Source organism: Gorilla gorilla, chromosome 4 (genome assembly GCF_029281585.2).
Source record: "Gorilla gorilla gorilla isolate KB3781 chromosome 4, NHGRI_mGorGor1-v2.1_pri, whole genome shotgun sequence".
NCBI classification, from domain to species: domain Eukaryota; kingdom Metazoa; phylum Chordata; class Mammalia; order Primates; family Hominidae; genus Gorilla; species Gorilla gorilla.
In genome coordinates, this window is record NC_073228.2 from 134,006,126 (window position 1) to 134,029,067 (window position 22,942).

The 22,942-nt window shown below is 36.6% G+C and overlaps 1 protein-coding gene and 1 pseudogene across 1 annotated transcript in view; both read left to right on the forward strand.

Moving 5' to 3' along the window:
* The window catches only part of CHSY3 (chondroitin sulfate synthase 3), a 281,190-nt gene that overhangs the window by 216,792 nt on the left and 41,456 nt on the right, over positions 1-22,942 (forward strand). The gene's annotated exons all lie outside the window — the stretch shown is intronic.
* Positions 6,414-21,191, forward strand: LOC129533441 (heat shock cognate 71 kDa protein-like; annotated as a pseudogene).

The following is a 22,942-nucleotide window of genomic DNA, read 5'->3' on the forward strand; positions in this document are numbered from 1 at the left end:
TTTGGAAGGGAGGTGCTCAGACAGTCCCATAGTCAGGGATGCGCAACAGCCAGTGGTTTTGTGCTGTTAGGATAAGGGTAGTGTTGCTTATGGCATTTCCAAAAATGAAAGCGGTTTTTGTTTTTTCCAGGTAAACGTAAATATTTTGGTTTGCCTAAATATTTAACAATTAAAAAAGAAAATCTTATCGTCAGCCAGGAATAAGCTTGTTAAAGCCTAAGTGTGTTTTTCTTCGTGTCATTTATAAATGTTCTTTCATAACAACACATATTAGAAGCTATGTATAACGTGAGAAAATGACTAAAATAGGGAGTCCATTTCTGGGGTCTGTTTGCTCTCACTTCAGTTGTCCAGAGAGATGATGTTAATTGACCATATGGCAAAGTTTTAGTGATACTAGGTATTTCTCATCTTTACATTTTATATTCTTGAAACAAATATTTTAGAATTCATCCTATTGGCCATTTCTTGAATTAGGAGGTATGACCCCTGCCTCCATAAGGTGCAAGAAAAAAAAAACGCAAGTTAAATAGAGCCGTTAATTAAAAACATTTCCATCGGATATTTATAAAATAAGAGATTAATTTTATATAGTTGCCACTATGTAAAAAATAAAACTATAGTAATTTGGAAACATTTCTATTGAGCCCCAAATAGGGAGACTGTTTCAGAAAGAGAGTATGTTTTAAATTCACCATTTTCAATCTAACGAATATGCTGATTTTTCAAATAAGCCTGTTAGAATGGCGGTCACCAACCTTTTTGGCACCAGGGCCCAGTTTTATAGAAGACAGTCTTTCCATGGACCAGTAGGGGAGATGGTTTCAGGATGAAACTATTCCACCTCAAACATTAGATCCTCATAAGGAGCACACAACCTAGATCCCTTGCATGCACAGTTCACAATAGCGTTCCTTCTCCTATGATAATTTGATGTCACTGCTGATCTGACAGGAGGCAGAGCTCAGGCTGTAATGCTCACCTGCTGCTCACCTCCTGCTGTGCGGCCAGGTTCCTAACACACCTTCCAGTCTGTGGCCTGGGGTTTGAGGACTCCTGTGTTAGACCACATCAGCTTCTGCTCTTACTCTGTTTCTTTTGTGCATTTGTGCATGCACACACACAGAGACACAATCAGTGCCCTAAAATAAAAAATAAAAAAAGAGACAGAGACAGTGATGACAAAATATAAAGAAGTAAACAGTTCTGGCCAGGCGTGGTGGCTCACGCCTATAATCCCAGCACTTTGGGAGGCCGACATGGGCGGATCACGAGGTCAGGAGATCAAGACCATCCTGGCTAACTCGGTGAAACCCCGTCTCTACTAAAAATACAAAAAAAATTAGCCGGGTGTGGTGGCGGGGGCCTGTAGTCCCAGCTACTGGGGAGGCTGAGGCAGGAGGCGGAGCTTGCAGTGAGCCGATATCTCGCCACTGCACTCCAGCCTGGGTGACAGAGCAAGACTCCATCTCAAAAAAAAAAAAAAAAGAAGAAGTAAACACTTCTAAGAGCAATGGAGGAAAAAGCATAAAATTGACTATATAATATAGGATTAAGAAAAGTTAAATCATAAAATAGAAAACAGAATTTTTTGGATAGCTCTTAAGTGATAACAACAGGATGTGAGCCGTGGTTGCAGGACAGTATCTTAAGGGCCAAAATAGCTCCACATTCTCTAAGCCCACCTTGTCCTGTGAGCTTCAACTTGCATTTTCTGTCTTCCTTCCGTAATCTCTGCCCCTGAATCTTCTTCAGCTATTCTTCTGAGAATGAACCAGTAGTAGTTATTTTCATAATGTTGTCTGTAAAACAGGGCAAACTATTTTTGCATCTTGCAAATTTATCTGCGCTTCAGTACAAATACCAAAAACATACAGAGCGAACTTTTTTTTTTTTTTTTTTTGAGACAGAGTCTCACTCTGTTGCCCAGGCTGGAGTGCAATGGCGTGATCTCAGCTCACTGCAACCTCCACCTCCTCAGTTCAAGCGATTCTCCTGCTTCAGCATCCCGAGTAGCTGAGATTACAGGCGCCCACCACCACACTTGGTTAATTTTTTGTATTTTTATTAGAGACGGTGTTTCACCATGTTGCCCAAGGCTGATTTCGAACTCCCCAGCTCAGGCAGTCCACCCGCCTTGGCCTCCCAAAGTGATGGGATTACAGGCATGAGCCACTGCTCCCAGCGCATAGTGAACTTTTATTCCTTAACCATGGCAGATGTATTCCTATGTAAAATTGCATGTTTTGCACATGTATCCCAGAACTGAAAGTATAATAATAAAAAAAGAGTTAAAACAAATGCAGCTCTTCAAATTTGGCTCCAAATGTGATTTCTCTCTCCTTATTCTTAAGGCATCTCTCATATTTTGCTCTCAATGCCAGTAAAAATTCTAGCAGAGAAAATACTTGTTAGAAACTAAATGTATTGGCCGGGTATGATGGCTCATGCCTGTAATCCCAAGCCTTTGAGAGGCCGATGGGGGAGAATTGCTTGAGCTCGGGAGTTCTCGAACTCCTGCAGAGATTACAGAAGGAAGACAGAAAATGCAAGTTGAAGCTCACAGGACAAGGTGGGCTTAGAGAATGTGGAGCTATTTTGGCCCTTAAGACACTGTCCTGCAACCATGGCTCACAACCTGTTGTTATCACTTAGGATTGGACAGATTGAGTCTTCATCTCTCCAAAAATTAAACAAATCAGCTGGGCATGGTGCTATACACCTGTAGTCCCAGCCACTCAGGAGACTGAGATGGGAGAATTGCTTGAGTTCAAGAAATTGAGGCTGCAGCGAGCTGTGATCATGCCATTGCACTCTAGCCTGGGGAACAGAGTGAGATCCTGTCTCAGGTAGATAGATAGATAGATAGATAGATAGATAGATAGATAGATAGATAGATAGATAGATTTAATATTAGTTATACTGCAGTTTTCTTCCTTTTCAACTCATCACTAGAGAACAAGAGTAAGGGTTGGAAATGAAATGCTGAGCTATACATGATAAAATTTCAGTATAGAGATAATGATGAACTCCAAGTTAATACCTAATTGACATAAGAATAACGGAGTCAAAATTTAGTCTCTTGATCCCTATTCTGAACCCAAATCTATACATGACTGTGATGATCACTTGGAAACAGGTTTGTCTGCCTGTACATCTGTTGACTTGATGGTGGCAAAACCGAAAGCAAAAGAGGTAAGTGATCCCAGAAAGCTGCTCTCATAAGAATGGCTACTAAGATTTCCTTGGATAACAAGCCTGAATTTCGTATTTTATGACTCCGTCTCTTATGATTGTGCAAACTGGTCTCAGGAGTGCCATCCTTTCCACTCCATAATAAAATGGGCACAGTTCATTAGACCTTTTAAATGAAATGTAGCTTCCCAGCTCTCAATTGAGTGTTTCCTTTACATACTTGCTTGACATACCTGGTATTGGTCATTATAATAATACCTAGGATATGGTTTTTGCAATGCCTTTTTATATACTTTTTTATTGCTCCTTGATGAATGCCATTCTAATTAATAATCACATTTTGAGGTTGCATGAGTACCTATTTCATGTCTGCCCTGGGAGAGTTTTCTTATCAATATGGAGTCCCTAACACATGGTCGGTACTTGATAAGTATGTGTGTATTGATTTCCTGCTGAATGGCCTCTGATGGGCTTATTAACCTTACCTAAGGAAAAAAGACCAATGATTATTGGTTACATAGGCTGAGTTAAAAAAAAAAAAAGGTAGGTCTTAGGCTGTAACATTAGATAATCTTACTATTCTGCTTCCAAATCTTCATGCAATATGATGGGCTTGTGTTTACAGTCATTCAGTTAACCAACTCTGAATAAATAAAGACATAATTATACTCATGGTATTAGGTGGAACTTCTTGGTAAGAATAGTGTCCATTTGTCTTTTTTTCTCTGCATTGATAAGATTGGCTTGTAATTTTGTTATGGTAGAGAGAGCAAGAATGAGAAGAAGCGACAGAGAGAGAAAGAGAGAGAGAGAAAGAAAAAGAGAGACAGAGACAGAGAGACCTTGCTCGGTCTATAAACTGAAAAATGCAGTTGATCTTATAATTTTATGTTTTTCTCTAGTAGACTAAAACTTGAATGGTCGAATCATTCTCATTTCATTTTTGGAGCTTTTCTGTCACATAATTTAGTGGTAGCATGACTATATAATATCATATAAACCAAGACACTTTAAGAATAAAAGAGGCACCTCTATAATTATCCAAGAATGAAAAGCATAAACCCAGACTTTATGGTCACATTGTCATTGTTTTTCTTTCCTTTGGTTCATACCCCATTAGTGAGCCACCTCTGTCTGACTCTGAACAGATGCAGGCAAGGGCCTTGCTGAGTTTCTGGTGCTCATGGCCTGTGTGGCTATGCTAATGCTTTTTGGCTTTGCACCAAGTGAAACATCTTTCAGAGACATGAAAGATATTGGCATCTCCTGGGAAAGGCTGTATCTATTTTCCTCTGATACATATGTGGACACCATTGGGAATCTAATCTGAATCAAACAGCAGCTTTGTTTTCCAAGTGTATATTATCAATATACTGTAATGGACAAAAATGCCGTAACATGAATTAGTGTAGATCATGCCACATTTTTCTCTTGAGCCAATCATCATAGACTTAGCCTTTCTTTCTCAATCTCAATCTGTGAGTAATTATACCAATAATATTTCCAAATTAAGCCCCTATTTCATGCCATGCTCTGTGCCAGACACTTCCCCACATTATTTCTAAGCATTAAAACAACCTGCAAGTGAAGAAGCATATCCTCATGTAAAATCTGAAGAAAAAGGAGAGGAGAGAGGCTAAGACACTGGCCTAGTTAGTAAATGTAGATTCTGGGTTGCATCCTGGGTCTGTCTGACTCTAAGCCCATGTTGTTTCTGCTAAACCCTAATTTCTCTTTAATAATACCATAAACGTTCTAGAACATATCTTGCTCTCAGTTATGATCTGATAGCAGTCATTTGCTGTAAATATATGGATAAAGGCACTTTGTTTTATTTTATTTTCATGTCACTTAGACCATTGTTAAGTCATAAATTAGGAAAACTAAACAGTCACAAAAGTAATAAGAACTCAAACTTAGGTCAATGAGAAATTCCTGATGTTGAAACTGCTATCATACCATCAGCTTCTTAAGGATTAGCACGTGTTTCTGGTGCGTTTTCTCCATGAAGATGAATTAACAAGGTTTTGTTCTATTCTAAAGAATATTATTTTAGAGTGTGGGATGCTTTATTATGATTATGCACTATTAGAGTTCTCAATTCTATAAATATATGCTTTAAAATATAGCAGCAAGGTACAGTTTCAGCACCTTATCAACCAAGTAAGGAAGTATGTACCTAAATTATTACTGCTTCACTGACAATTTGCAACTTTAATTTATTCACAAAGTTTGAAGGAAATATATCCCAACTTTATATTTATGGATATTTTAATACAAAAAGTAATGTTTTGTGCTTGTTCCAAGAAAATCTTTTCATTTCTAACAATGAACACATACTGAGTAATGAAAGTAGCAAAATCTCATAGAGAAAAACAAATATATCTCCTTCAAAAATTCTCTCAAGAGATGAACAAGATTAAAAAATATTTTTAGTAGCCAAGATGTGGAAGAAGAAAATGTGGGGTGTGTGTGTGTGTGCGCTCACATGCTCAGGCATGTACATCTACGCATATATACATGTTATGATGTGTGTGTGTATGTGTAAATAATGAATAGTATACAGCCTTAAAAAATAAGGAAGTCCTGCCATTTGTGCTAACATGGATGGACTTGGAGGACATTATGCTAAGTGAAATAAGCGAGACACAAAAAACAAATACCTAGTGATCCCACTTATATGTAGAATCTAAGTTAAATCATATAGGAGCAAGTAGAATGGTAATTACCAGAGGCTGAGGGGAGAGGGAAATGGGGAGATGCTGGTCAAACAACATAAACTTTATTATGCAAGATAAGTGGAGATCCTTTATGCAGCAAAGTGCCTGTAGCTAATAATGCTATGTTGCATACCTGAAATTGCTAAGAGTACATCTTATAGTAAGTGTTCTTAACACAAAAAATAATAATAAAAGGAATGGTAGGAAATTTGGGGAGGTCATACATATGTCTGTGGCCTTGTATAAGTCTGTGATGGTGGGGATGGTTTAACAGGTATAGACTTATTCCCAAACTCATGGAATTGTATACATTAAATATGGACAGCTATTTACATGTCAACAATACCTTTATAAAGTGGGTTAAAATATTTCTGTAATGAACTTTATTTCTCATCAAAGTAAGATCATGGGCATGTGTATGTTGACAAAAATGCGAGGGTTTTTTTTTTTCCTTTTTTTCAACAGGTCTGCATAGAGAATGCTCAATGTTATGGCTATTGTAGTTAGCCAATACAGTAGGAAATGTGCTTAGGTAAACATTTATCTGCTCAAGTCTAGTGATGCACATAGAAACTAGGGTGGACACAGAAAGTCCTATGTGCCAAGTTTCCTCAAGATAATCAGCACCAATTTGTGGATGGTGTACAAGTCTTTGTTGTATTATTCTCCATTACTTAGTATGCCCAAAATATAACATTAATACAAGATAGCATCATCAATTTAGCTTAGATGGAAGGTCTCATTTCCATCTAATAAGCAACATTTGGCCAACCCAAAATGTGGAATTGCTCTAAAAGGATTGGTTTCACAAAGATCTCTACTCATGATGTGCCATGGTGGTAACATGATGTGCCAGAATCTCTACTCATGATATGCCACTAGTTGCACATATGTAAGGTGCAAACTTTTAGGTGAGCAACTGGATCACTTAGCTTTGTTGGAAATACTTCCTCTTCATATGGCACAAATTAATTTATAGCACACAAGACATTTATTATCCTGTTTAGCTTTCTAAGTAGCAAGACAGGTAATTTTCCCTTATGTGATTATACATGTGCTATTTATAAAACTAATAAAAATTTTAGGCCTTTATCCTACTTTAGAGACACAATAATATGAATATACATAGCAATTTAGAAAATGAATATTAAATAATTTTAAATTTTGTCATAAAAACATTGTAATGGAAAGAACAATGGACCATCTGTCAGAAGCTCTAATTCTGGAGCTCGCACTGCCCGTTACTAGTTGTGTGTTCTTGTAGGAAGCTGCAGACTTGAAGTCTCATTCTCCTTATCAGTAAAAGATGGATGAAACCACATTGCCTGAGTGACCATAAGGACCCAACGAAAGAAAGCACATGAAAGTCCTCTAAAAGCCGTCAAGCACTGTATACATATAAACTAGTATTCATAAAATGTAACATTTGACATACTTTTCCTCTGAATCTTAAGTAAAATGAAATTTGCTTTTGATAGGAAAATATCGTTACAATTATTTAAAATAACTAAATTTCACAAATTTTTATGCCAAGAAAATTTGATAGGGAACTAGAAACAGATGAATGTAACTATCTTAAATCTAATCTAGCTTTTATAAACTGTTTATTCTATTAGGATGTCAGAGTTTATAGACAAATGGCCAAATATATATTTTTAATTTGCATGATTTAATTTTTAAAGGTACTACTGTCAGTAAATATTCCCCCTTAAGTTCTCTTTCTCTCTCTCCTATTTTTCTTCCCTGACATCAGATGTACACACAATTAAGGCAAGATTTTTTATAGTTTATGCATTTCTGACTTCCAAACTTTTCTGAACCATCCTCTCCTAGAATTTCTTGCCATATAATCATTTTGAAATCCATATACCTAAATCTATGGTGTATATCTGGAATTCTGATCTCAGGTTCCTTCCCTAGCTTTCACAATCTCTAAGATGCCACAGACATTTTATCTTCAGGTTCTTATTACTTCACTAACCCATTCCTTTTCATCTGCCAGAATTAGGTTTGCAGGAGCCCTTCCTCCAGGCACATCTCCTTCTTGGGAGTCTAAAACTTCTCCTAGTCTTTGACCAAGACTTACAGAAGATGCCCCAACTGTTGATGTTCACTGTCAGCATTACTTCCTGCACTTCACTTGGTCATAGACATCAGTCTCTTCTCCAGATGGCCTGAGCTGTTGTAGCTGGTTCTGCAGTCATCATAATTCTGTTCCCTTTTCTCTTTGTCCTTCCTTTCATGTTCCATACTGCCTTTACTCCCTCAGGTCCACAAACCTCCACAGAGGTGTTCATCTTCTTTTAATAAGTACTTCTGTGAACCACTTGTAGCAGAAATTGTTTGTAAGAAATGATACATTCCCTGTATCATGTTTCCTGCTTTCCCTATGTCAGTCTCACAGACAGGTTCTGTTTTCATGATTCTATCTGGGTATGATTCTCCATAACCTCAGGATTCCCTGATCCATTACTAAGGGTGTTTCTCAGAGCTTGCTTTTCGTCTCTATTCCTTTTTATCTCCACACATCTTCCTAAGGAATATCATTTACTCTCACCACTTGTATAGCCCAGTGCTTACTCATCATCTACTCACATATTCCCAGAAAGGACTAAACTAAAACAGTTAATATTACGTTCTAGAATATCTGCCCAATTTTGTTTCTTCAGAGTCTTCTCCACCTTAGGAAATCATTGAATGAGTCAAGTTGGATACTACAGTGTGTTCTTGGATTCTTCCCTTTCTCTCACTTTTCACACTCAATTTCCCCTAAAGTATCTAAAAGGCTAAAAAGCCTTTTCTGTCTAGACACCACTGTTGCCTCTTACTTGGGCCTTCTGCAGTAGCCTCCTGACTCTCTCTGCTGTTTCCACTCAACTTTCCATATAGAAGGAGTAGAGCTCTTCTAAAATTGTAAATCAGATCATACCACTTATCTGCTTAAAACCTTGAAATGCCTTACATTTTCACTTAAACTTAGCATTATTACCAAGCCCAAAGTTAATAATCAATATTTATATCTATTTATTTAATCCTACCATCCTATATGGTAAATACTACTAATATAGTCATTGAATAGACAAGGAAACTGAGGCACAGAAAATGCAGGAAACCTGTCCAAGTTAATCCAGGCAATAACTACTGAATCCAAGATTAAAACCCAGGTAGTTGCTCTCAGAGCCTGTATGGTAAACTATCACAGGTTGCAGTTCAAAGGCCCTATAGAGTTGGTCATTGCCAACCCACCCGTTCAACCTCATGATATCCACTAGAATGTAAGCTTCATAATAATAAGGATGTTGTCTACTTGTTTCACTACTGTGCCCCAGAGCCTGGAACAATGTGTGTATGTGAGAAGCAAACTCTCTTCTTCTTGTGGACTGCACATACTGGTCCCAGAGAACCCAGAGAACACTTCTAAATTGTACCATAGAGAGTGCCTCCTTATCTTTAAGGTCTTACCTAAACTGTGATTCCCTACTCTCAGCGCCTCCCTCCACCCAAAGGCCCCCACTGGCCACCTTATTTAAAGCAAGCCCTATGTGAATATTCTTATAGCATTATTCAATTCATTTCCTTCCTACCATTTAGCCCATTTTGAACTTACTGTTAACTAATATACTCTTTTCCCTTTTGACTTACACCAGAATGTAAGCTCCATAGTGGCATAGACATATTTACTCTTGTAAACCCAAAGTGTCTCATAGCAAGCATTTAAGAAATACTTGGAATCAGCTTTCCATTTTCAACTTTAAGCTCTCTTCAAGATCAGAGATAATCTCTGAAAAAGCATGGTTATTCCTGGTGCATTCATAAATTCAGTAAATACTAAGTGATTTATCATGAAACTAAAACTACCGTAGGAACTGGAGATGCCGAACTGAACAAGTTAAACGTGATCATGGACCTCAGAGAGCATGAAGTCTGGAACAAGAAGAAATAATAAGTATAACAAAAACCACAATAACAAATTATTGCAATGGAATATGATGGGCTAAGTTATTATAGAATCACACATTATTCTTGGTACCTTAAGCCACAGTGACAAAATCTCAGTTGATATAAGTAGTTAGACCTTCTGCTTTCTAACAGTATCTTCTCTCTGTCTTAGCAACTGGATCTGATTAGGGTAGCAAGAATGACTTGATTGATACAGATAGCCCAGTGGTTCTCAACAGAGGGCAATTTTGTCTCCCACCCAGGAGATACTTAGCAATGTCTAGAGATATTTAGCAATGTCTAGAGATATTTATTATTGTCATAATTGGGGGACACCTAGTCAGTAGAAGCCAGAAATTCTGCCAAACATCTTGCAATAACCAGGATGTTTCTCTTCACACACACACAACAAATAATTTTCCACCCCAAACGTCAATAGTACCAATGTTGAGAAACCCTGAAGTACCCTAACACAGGCCTCACAATCAGACTTCTGTAATCTTTCACCAAAGACATCATAAAAGCAATAGTTAATATTTTCTAAGCCTCTTCAGTAGGCATAATTCATTCAGAAAGTATTTATTTATTATACTGTTCTACTATAGGAGCATAAGAAATGCCATGCCTCGTTGGAAATCTGTGTAATATGGGTGGGCATGCTGGAGAGATATGTCCTGAGATGTTTATGTAAAAGGTTGTGTACTAATTTACCAAAAGTTCTCCATCATAGACATAAAAAGGACTCAGAGTCGCAGCACCGTGAGAAGGGCAAGAGGCAGAAAATTTTAATGACATTGTTTCCATTACATTCTCAATCATCTATGAGACAATTGTGTGGATTACTTGTAATGCATTTTTTTCTTCCCCTAGTCAGACTTGGAATTGACCCCTTGGTGTGCATAGATATTCATGACTACCGGGTAGCCATGTGGGATGCATAATTTATACTTTTAGCTTTCATAATCTTGAAATTAGTGAACTATTACAATCTTTTTTATGTCCCTAAAAGCTGGTTTTCAAAAGAGGTTAAGCATCAAGATAAGTTTACAAGGTAAGGCCTGGCGTGGTGGCTCACACCTATAATCCCAGCACTTTGGGAGGCTAAGGCAGGTGTATCACTTGAGATCAGGAGTTCAAGACAAGCCTGGCCAACATGGTAAAACCCCATCTATACTAAATATACAAAAATTAGCTGGGTGTGGTGCCATGCATCTGTAATCCCAGCTACTTGGGAGGCTGAGGCACGAGAATTGCTTGAACCCAGGAGGCGGAGGTTGCAGTGAGCCGAGATCACACCACTGCACTCCAGCCTGGGCGACAGTGTGAGACTCCGTCTTAAAAAAAAAAAAAAAAAAAAAAAAAAAAAAAAAAAAAAAAGGGCTGTCAACCTAAGAGGGAGAGCAGCAAAGAAAGCTGGTTTATGTTTGCTCCCAAACATACATTCCCTTTATTATGATACCCACTTTCCTCATGTTGCTTAACTCTAATTTTTTATTTTCAGTTATTTCATAAAAACTATACCAGATTATTCTAACAACAGTTATTAAGTATTGTTACTATAATATTAATTGTATTTTGTTGACTTGACTTAACGTATTATTTACATTTTTCCACTAATTTTTTAAGCAACCTGGTGAGATATGTTTGCCTTGTTATTTAAGGGGACAATGAGGCTTACAGAAGTGATGGTGCTTTCTCAGGGTCACAGAGTTTGTAAATGGCAGATTTGGATTCAAACCCAGGTTTGTCTGATTCCGCATGCAGTCCATGCTTCTAATCTTCAAGTTATTACTACACTGGTATGTGTGGTGATTTTTTTGCAAATGGTTGAACAATGTGATTCATTCTATTTTTGGTTTCCATTTGAAAGGTCATACATTTTAAAACTTTAGAAGAGGAGCCTTAGACATCAAAATATATTATAAAAGTTAGATATTTTGGTAACACACAAAAAAAGTTTAGGATCATTGCTTTGACAATGGCAGGTAATAATAAAAAACATGTAGCATTATTCTGAATCCTGTTGACATTCACCAATTGTAATATTTTACCATGATCTTATATAGCATTGCATACGCATATGTTGAACACATTTACTCTCCTGAGCAGGGACTTTATCTCTTGAGAGGAGAGACTTAGTTTGGTTTAAATATGCTATTCCTAAAAACCACTGATCATCTTGAAATTACTAATTACTGTTGTTACTGCTACACTGATTAAGATTTTGAGATTGAAGGTTTCAATTTTTTAATGTAGTTTTGTTTTGTGTTTGCATCATTTTTCTACACACAAAGTGTTTAGATGGCAAAGAAAACTGAAGCATAGAATTTTTTAAAATAAAGTTAATAGTTAAATTGCACCATCATCTCTGGTTTTATTTACTTACACTCTCACGTTTTACTTCCCACCCCCCCCCCAATTTTTATGCTTCATATGTCTAAAATTGACAAGCTACAAAAAGGTAAACAACAAGAAGTGTATTTTTCTCCAATATCAGAATCTTAAAGCTCATTCCCCAGTCACCCATTTGTGAATCTTATCTTTCCAGACATATTATTTGAATATAGGTACACAAGGTACCCATATACTTTGAATACCTTGTGTACCTATAGTGTAGATATAGATATACTAGTATAGATACAGATATACACACACATATATACGTGTCTATATTTTTAAACATACATACAGTTGTATATGTGTGGTCCCTTCTTTATGGCTGTATATGAAGGTATATTAAATATATGTGTGTATACATACATACATGCATATATGTATACACACACAAACATATATGCATGTCTGTGTATATAATATGTATAAGTTTAATAAGTGTATATATATATATATATACACACACACCCTGTGCTGTACTTTAGTTTTCTTTCACTCAATCACATCTCTTTAAACTTACTGTACACTAACAAATAGAGATTGACCTCATTTACCTCATTATTTTAAGGACTGCCAAGTGGAGTCACTGAAAAGATACTGAGGTTTTTCCTTAGAAAATCAGACTTGGGAAGCATTTTAACCGTTGGAAATAAAATTTTAATTCCTTTCTCTTATATTTTCATTTGTTTAATTTAACTTTAAAGCCCACACCAGTCATGTTCCTTCATTACTTCTCACAGTCTCAAACTCAATTTCCTTTGTTCTTTGTTACCATCATTTTTCTCTGCCTCTCCATATCACAATGAATGGGTTTCCCTGCATGTCAAAACTCACTGAAATAATGTTGAGAAAGCTTTCAGGCTTTACCAGTCATGTTGAATTCATGACTCATATCTCTGGAAATAACTCAGTGTGTCTCAGTGGGGACCATGTCTTGATTATATATTTCCTAATAAAGGTAAAAGAGGTAGAAGATTGTTTTGCTACCCTCACTAATCTTCAGTCTGAAAAGAAATAAGTAAAATCCATTACTATTTTGCTTATATGATTGTTTAGAGACTGTATATAACCAATAAACCAAAATTAAGAATGTTAATTTTCCTTTTGTTTTTCCAAATATTTATTGAAGGCCCTTCATTTCCTAGGCATTATGCCATGTGTTTAAAATTCACTAAGAAAAGTCCCAGACCCTTGCGTTCATTAAAGCTGTTAAAGGAAACAAGGAAAGTGTTTAAGACAAAGTGTTGGATAATTAAGGTGTACACTGGATACAGTGGCAATCCAGAAGAGGTTATCTACCATAGCTAAATAGGAGTCAGAGTGAGAAAGGCTTCACCAAGGAGGTAATGCTTGATTTTAATTTTAATACGGGAAGATATTAAGCCAGCTAGAGAAGTGGAGTGGTTGCCAGAGGTAGAGAAGTGGGAAAAGGTCCAGGAAGAAGGAATAAGTCACTCCAAGGCAAAAATCAGCATAATGTATTTGGGAAACTGTAAGTAGTTTGGTAAAACTGGGGTGTACTGTGCATGGATGATTGCAAAGAAACCTAAGGGACAGTCATGAAGGCTGATACTGAGGAGCTTTGAGTAACTGAAGTTTTGAGGCAGGGAGTGATATAAGTGAATTTTAACTCTGGCAGCTGCACAGCAGATGGAGTTGAGAAAGAAGAGAGTGGACCCATTTCAAAAGCTACTGAAATAGTCCAGGCATGAGCTGATGAGATACAGACCTAAGCACTGGCAGGAATAACGGAAAGAAAATAATAGTTTAAGATTTCTCTAGAAATTAAAAAGACAGGACTTTATTCACTCCTGAGTCATTCAACAAGAAGAAAATCCTATGAAGTAGAGATTTTAATTACCAGTAGATTTGAATCAGAATCTCATGCTTTGTAACACTTGAGCCACAAAATTTTTGACAATTATCTCATGAAGGAAATTAAATATTGTTTTGATTTTTTAATTTTTGTGTTCTTTTATGCACCAGTATTCCTGGTGGGTAAAATATAATGATTTATTTAAAATATAAAGCACATAATAAATGTTATTGAATTCAGCACCCAACCCAAGAACCAGATCATCACCAATAAGTGAGTCTGTTTACTTCTTCCCTATTTTAATCTCAGGTTCTCAAAGCTTAATAAGACTTAAAAGGCCTCATGTGCCTTCAAAATTGTTAGGGGTTTCTTGTCTCCACTGGCTCCAAACAATATCAGATGTTCAAAACTGTTTCCTACCTTTGTTCTTTCTGTATTTTCCCTTACATATAAATCTCTAATCTTCAGAGAGAACTAAGAATAAAAAAATCACTCCTCTCAGTATATTGTCTTCTACTATTTTAAAATGAGACATAATAGGGATGAAAGAAAAATAGATTTCCTAGATGTTTTGTAGGTTCTGTTTGCACATCTCCGGGAATGAAGATCTTGTATCCTGTCGTTTTCCATGCTATTTAATACAACCAAAATACATCTTCCTACAACTCTTTTCCTTTATCAGTCCTGTGGAACCACACAGAACATGTTCACTTTTTTTCTGACAGCTCGTCTGGTATGTGAAGATTATTATGACCTTCTAAGTTTTCTCTTTTCTAACTAAATATTCGAATATTTTCAGTATATCTTCTTGGTTTTCAATCATTTTGCCATCCTGATCCTTTTTCCCTGAAGCACTATATTATATATATTGGTTAAAAGCTTAAATGACAATGGGCATAATATGAATGTGTGAATTTAATTGAGGGTATGTCAGAAATGTTGCACATTAAACGTCTAAGAATAGTCTTCTCTTTCATTAAAACATATACTCTCATTTATTTATTAACATGTATCTAGGTCAACTATTTGTTTTCCTAGTTTTATTAGAGTCAACAGTAAAAGGATATATTAACTTAAATCTTAGATATAAAATTTAAGTATTTTTCTCTTAAATATTCCCTATGAAAAAGGCAACAGGACAAACATGATGATCAAGATCCTGGAAATTTGGCTACAGTGTGAGAGGGAAGACAGTTGTTTACAGTAGCAACTGTAACGTCTGGAGAGAGTTTATACCCAATCTTAAGAGTCCAGAATGTTGCCATATGGCAATGTGGACCCAACATTGTTACAACTTCTACCTTCAAGCCAGCTGGAAGTCTGTTTTTGTTTTTTTGGTTTTTTAATGTGAAATTTTTTTATTTGTAAATTTGGTAGCCAATTGAAATAAAGAAGGAAGGAAAAGAGGAGAGAGAGAGAGAGAGAGAGAGAGAGAGAGAAACTCTGTGTGTTAATATTGTGCTAGCCAAAAAATACAAATACAAAATACAAAAAAAAATAAAAATTCAAGAAAAATATTTCTGTAGGACAGACATAGCAATTTTGTAACTCTTGCTTACCAATCCCTGCTACAGATGTTGTTTAAGAATAGAAGCTCCTTGGGCAGAAGTGTGGAGCAAAAGAGGCACAGCTGGGCTAAGGAGGCCATTCGAGGGCTGAGCCAGCACCAGGAGCCAGGACAATATCTAGCCAACCAAGGACACATCTCCTCAGGCGTCTAAGGGCAGGCTGTGACCAGAGGTAGGCATAGGCTGTCAGCAAGGTAGGTCATACAGGGTAGGCAGGCTTTGTCCAGAATGCCGGTGGAGCAAGCCTGGAAGGACCACAGGGCCACATGGTTCTGGTGATGGGCATGGCTTAGATGTAGGGAACTCAGAGGCCAGCCAGCTAGCTAGGTGGGAAATGTGAAACTGAAGCCAGTTAAATGGCAGGGGGTGGGCTACAGGCAAGAAGGTTAGACAAAAAGCTGATACTTAAAGAATGGCAGACAGCCAAGACTGCTGAATTTTTAGCCTAGAATACATTTCATTCTTTATGCCCTTCTTTATGCCCAGAAGCAGTATTGGCTCAAGAGCTAAAATGAGGCTGGGAATTGGCAAGGATAATATAAAGATAATAGAGGCCACATAGAGAATAAACCCTTAATCTGATTTAGCAATCAGCAAAAGATTGCTAAAGTGGTGATAAATTATGAGATAAGGATATATTAACTGAAGAGCTCATACTGTTCCAGTAGGTTGGACCCAAATCCCTTTTGTTAAAGTAGAGCAATGATGAGACTATTAAAAATAATATAGTCATGTGTCCCTTAAGTGAATGCATCATTCTGAGAATATGTTCTGAGAAATGCATTTTTGGTGAATTCATCATTGTGTGGTTATCATAGAGTGTATTTATGCAAATATAGATGTTACAACCTACTACACACATAGGCTATATGGTATAGCCTATTGCTCCTAGGGCTATACACCTGTATAGCAAGTTACTGTACTGAATACTCTAGGCAACAGTAAGACAATGGAAAGTATCTAAACGTAGAAAAGTTAATTTGTTGCCCTACAACATTACAACAATTATATCACTAGGCAATAAAAGTGTTTCAGCTCCATCATAATTTTACCAGACCACTGACCATATATGCAGTCCCTCATTGACTGAAACATCATCTAAAACATCAGTTCAGCCAAGGGTAGAAATTGATTGGCCCAAGGAGGTCCGTTTAGCAAGACACATTGGAATGAACCTTGAAGAGAGAAGTAGAAATTACAGCAGGTGATTATTTTTCCCATCATATGAAGTTCAGAAGTTCAGAGCAAGCAGTGTGGGCTCTGTCACACTTTAGCCGGACATGAAGTCTATGTGAGCTCCAGATTAGAGTATGTATGATAACTTTACATCTTTGTCACTCATAAAAGAGGAGAGCAACACTTTGTTAGAAGATCGAACAAAAGCAATATTTTGAGAATAGGAGCTGCTTTATTTTAAGTTAAAGTTCTTTTCTTCTGTGCTGCTAATGAGAACATGTGGCTGTCCTCTTGGGATTTTACAACATGAAATCAAAACCATACAGTTCCACTCTGAATATTCTACCTTTAAAATATGGTGAAGAATATTCATAATAATCATTACAGGTGCCATTATAATAGGTATTGATTATTGTGGAGAAATTGGAAACAAAAGCAAATATTTTTAAAGCTTCTACAATATTAGATTGCTTAGTAGTATGATTATAAAACAAATTTTTAGCCAATTATTTTGTTAACAATAGTTTACCTCGAATAATAGATCTTACCTCAAAAGTAGAACTACTTCCTACTACAGCTAAATTTGGCTATCAAGTCAAGTACACTGACGGAATTTTGAAGCATTTTTTAAAAAATTCCTATAATGGCTCATGGAATATTGTGACAGCTTTTGGGATTCCTGTGTCTTCACAATCCATGCCATGACTATATGCAAGCAAACATGTCTAAAGGACCTGCAGTTGGTATTGATCTTAGCACTACCAACTGTTGTGTGGGTATTTTCCAGCATGAACAAGTAGAGATAATTGCCAATGATCAGGGAAGCGGAGCCACTCCAAGCTATGTCATCTTCACTGGTAGTGAATGATTGATCAGTGATGCCACAAAGAATCAAATTGCAATGGACCCCTAACAACATGGTTTTTGATGCCAAATATCTGACTGGATGGAGATTTGAGGATACTGTTGTCCAGTCTAATATAAAGCATTAGCCCTTCATAGTGGTGAATAAGCACAACGTCCAAGTAGAATACAAGGGAGAGACAAAAAGCTTCTATCCAGAGGAAGTGTTTTTTATGGTTCTGATAAAGATGAAGGAAATTGCAGAAACCTACCTTGGAAAGACTGTTACCAATGCTGTGGTCACAGTGCCAGCTTACTTTAATGACTCTCAGCATCAGGCTACGAAAGATGCTGGAACAATTGTTAGTCTCAATGTACTTAGAATTATCAGTAAGCCAACTGCTGCTGCTACTGCTTATAGACAAAAAGGTTGGAGCTGAAAGAAACATGCTGATCTTTGACCTGGGAGATGGCACTTTTGATGTGTCAACCCTCATTGTTTAGAATGGACTCTCTGACGTTAGGTCTACAGCCATAGCCACCCACTTGGGTTGAAAAGACATTGATAACTGAATGGTTAACCATTTTATTACTGAGTTCACACACAAGCACAAGCACAAGCACAAGAAGGACATCAGTGAGAACAATAGAGCTGTCTGATGCCTCCATACCTCTTGTGAATGTGCTAAGCATATTCTATCTTCCAGCACCCAGGCCAGTATTGAGATCTATTTTCTCTTTGCAGGAATTGACTTCAATACCTCCATTTTCCATGCCTTATTTGAAGAATTGAATGCTTACCTGTTCCATGACACTCTAGACTCCATAGAGAAGGCCCTTGGAAATGCCAAACTAGACAAGTCACAGATCCATGATATTGTCCTGGTTCATGGTTCTATTTGTATTTCCAAGATTTTGTAGCTTCTCCAGACTTCTTTAATGAAAATGAGCTGAATGAGTATCAAGCCTGATGAGGCTGTTGTTTATGGTACAACTGTCCAGGCAGCCATCCTATCTGGAAGCAAATCTGAAAATATTCAAGATTTGCTGCTCTTGGATGTCAACTCCTCTTTTTCTTGGTATTGAAACTGCTGGTAGAGTCATGACTGTCCTCATTAAGCATAATCCCACCATTCCTACCAAGCAGACATAGACCTCATTACCTACTTTGACAGCCAGCGTGGTGTGCTTATTTAGATTTATCAAGGAGAGAGTGCCATGACCAAGGACAACAACCTGCTTGTCAAGTTTGAACTCACAGTCATTCCTCCTGCATCCCATGGTGTTCCTTTGATTTAAGTCACTTTTGATATTGATGATAATGGCATCCTCAATGTCTCTCTTGTGGCCCAGAGTAAGTAAAGGGGAACAAAGTTATTATCACTAATGACAAGGGCCATTTGAGCAAGGAAGACATTGAATGTATGGTCCAGGAAGCTGAGAAATACAGAGCTGAAGATGAGAAGCAGAAAGACAAGATGTCATCCAAGAATTCAGTTGAAAGCTATGCATTCGATATGAAAGCAGCTGTTGAAGATGAGAAACTTCAAGGCAAGATTAACGTTGAGGACAAACAGAAGATTCTTGATAAGGGTATTAAAAGTATCAACTGGCTGGATAAGAATCAGATTCAGAAGAAGGAAGAATTTCAATATCAAAATCCGGAGAAAGTCTGCAACCACATAATTACCAACCTGTACCACAGTACAGGAGGCACACCAGGAGGAATGCCTGGGGGATTCCCTGATGGTGGAGCTCCCTCTCTCTGCTGGAGCTTCCCCAGGGCCCCCATTGAAGAGGCTGACTAAGTCAGCTCAAGTATAGATGTAGCATTGTTCCACAAAGTTAAAACATTGAAGGACTCAAATTTGTAGCAAATTCTGTGGCCATCTTAAAGTTGAGCTGCAGTAGTTAACTACTGGCCAATCTCAATACTCGAATATGGAACATGTGCACAGGGGAGGTACATAACATTGCACTTTATAAGTACTGTATTATAAGTGGAAAAGGTAATGTCTTAAACAACTGTATTTAAAATTGGCACCAAAAAATTCTATAATAATATGGTTTTCACATAGCCAAACTAGCAGTCAGTATCTACTGAGGAGATGGGGATCTTCAGAGTACTTTGAAACTCACAAGTGTGCATATGCAGTGATTATGTATTTAAAATAAATTGTGACTATTTGGTATCTGTTTCATTTGGTGGAACATTTATTCTCAATCACTCAAACATTTATTTTCCAAAGTAAGAGTCGTGACCTTTTGTTCATAATTTTTCTTTTCCAACTGGAAAACTGAAACCTCGCTTTTTGGAAATGTTGCTTTTAGCTAACAAAGAAATAGAATATTCCAATTTGATTATGTTTTAGGAAATTATTTTAAAGTAAGGCATCAAAATCAATCTCTTTTTAAAGGGTTTTCATTTTTATTATTGTTGTAGGAATTAATTACATAATATCAAAAGATAAATGAGAATTTAAATTCAAGATCCTCAAAGCCTTTCCTTTGCAATTGTTTCTAAGCAAAAATTATCCAGACAGTTTCTGTTATTAAATGTGTAGGGAGCTCCTAGGCTATTTGATCAAGTCCCAAATTTCCACTTTCCAAAGACAGAGAATCCATGGTCTTCACCTTAATAACTGCTTTAGTGAGTGCTCAGTGGGACTGGAAGGGCCAAGGCTCAGAAAATAGGGTAGAGTCAAAATCCCATATGGGTGATCTTGAAGATTTCCCTCAATCAGAACACAGGAGATGGTGGAAAGGAGGAGCGAGCCAGAGGAAAGGGAGCCACTTCTAAAGAGACATTAATAATGTATCTGGTACTCATTCTTGATTCTGTCTTCTGTAAGAGTATGGAGGTATGTTATGGCCTTACTTAACACATTGATCTACTGTTAATGCTATCTTTTCACCATAGCACATTGCTAGCATTTCAGTGTATCTATTCAAAAAAATAAATCCTTAATTACAACAGACAAATTTTTTTGTGTGGATAAAAGCCTAGTGATTGCCTTACCCATAAAGAGCTAGCTAGTTATCTCTCCAGACTATTTGTTTCCTTTGATCATTGTCACAACTTGTCTAATAGAAGTAGTTTGAGTTCATCATTTGAAATAGAAAGGCAATAACCCTCCAGAGTAGGTTGTGATTACAAGACATAATATTGAATTTACTAGGAAAAAGAAGCAGACCATGAGACAAAGGGATTTTTAAAAGCCCACTAAGGGACCAGAGTTCTAAGACAGGCCAAATTAATCTATGCTATTTGAACTGAAATATATGAATTTATCTATAGTAAGTGCTACTTTGTATCTGGCTTCTTTCACTCAAAATTAGGTTTGCCAGAGTCATCTGTGTTGTTGCATGGAGCGATGGTTTGCTCATTCTCATGATATATTCATTCATTCTACTGGTTGATATTTGGGCCATTTCTAATTCAGGGTTATTGCTACTATTGGGGCTATTGCATACTATCACTACTATGAAAATTGTTGAACATGTCTTTTGGTGAACATATGTACATTTATTTGACATACCAAGGAGTAGAAATCATACCCATAGGGTATATATATATATATATATACACCTATTCAGGTATATATATACATATATACGTATATATGTATATATATATACGTATATATATACATATATATGTATATATATATACGTATATATATACATATATACGTATATATATACATATATACGTATATATATATACACATATGTATATATATACGTATATATATATGTGTGTGTATATATATATACCTATTCAGCTATACTGGATACTTCCAAACTATTTTCCAAAGTAGTTGAATGAATTGTATACTTTTACTAACTGCATATGAAAGTATTATTTTATATTCAGGAAAAAGTAAATATTAAACTTCAGAGTGGCAAACTTCAGCTTTACATTGCTGTATTCTTTTTATTAAGTCGTTCAATCTAGGGTGTCTAGAGATTGATTGTAATGACTTGTGGGTGGCCTTAGATTTCTATGCTTAAAGGGTTTAAGAAGTGTTTCTTCTATAAATATATCTTTCCAAGCAAAAAAAAAAAATTCACAAGTATTTCCATGTTTACCAATGGCAAAACATCTAATGACTTTTGATATAAATAATAGTACTTTAGAACGCAGAAAAATCTTCCTAAAACTCCAAGTGGAGCAAGATGGCTGACTCCAGTTTCCTGCTACTTATCCCCCCCAAAAGGGACTAAATAACAAATATATGGTTATTTGCTGGATACAAAATCAACACACAAAAATCAGTAGCATATCTAAACACTAATATTAACACTGTCAAGTAAAAAAAAAATTATTTACAATAGCTGCATAAAAGTAAGGTATCTAGGAATAAACTTAATCAACAAAATAAAAGATATTTACACTAAAAACTATAAACCATTAATGAAAGAAATTGAAGGCACAATTAAGTGGAAAGAAACCCCATGTTCATAGGTTGGAAGAAATAATATTGTTAAAATGTCCGTACTACCTAAAGGAAAGTACAGATTCAATATAATTCTTATCAAAATACCAATGAAGCTCTTCAGAGAAATGGAAAAAAAATCTTAATTTTTTTAATGGAACTAAAGACACCAAATAAATAGCTAAAGCAATCGTGAGAAAAAAGAACAAAGCTGGAGTCATTCCATTGCCTGACTTCAAAATATAGTACAAAGCTATAGTAACCAAATGTATTAGGCCCTTCTCTCAATTGCTATCAAGAAATATCTGAGATGGGGTAATTTATAAAGAAAAAAGGTTTAATTGGCTCACAGTTCTGTAGGCTGTAAGCCAATTACAAAGAAGCATGATGCTGGCATTTGCTTGGCTTCTGGGGAGGCCTCAGAAAACTTACAATCATGGTGGAAGGAAAAGGGGGAACCAGCACTTCACATGGCTGGTGCAGGAGGAAGAGAGAGGGAAGGGCAGTGCTACACACATTTAAACAACCAGATATTATGAGAACCCACTCACTATCATGAGAACAGCACCAAGGGGCTGGTGCTAAACCATTAAAGAGAAACCACCCACACAACCCAGTCACCTCCCACCAGCCTCCACCTCCAACACTGGGGATTACAATTGAACATGAGATTTGGGTGGAGACACATATCCAAACCATTAACATCAAAACAACTGGTGCTGGCATAAAAACAGATAAATAAATCAATGGAACATAATAAAGAGCCCAAACATAGTTCACACAGCTATGTCTAACTGATTTTTGACAACGGTGCCAAGAACACAGTTGGGGAAGAGATAGTATCTTCAATAA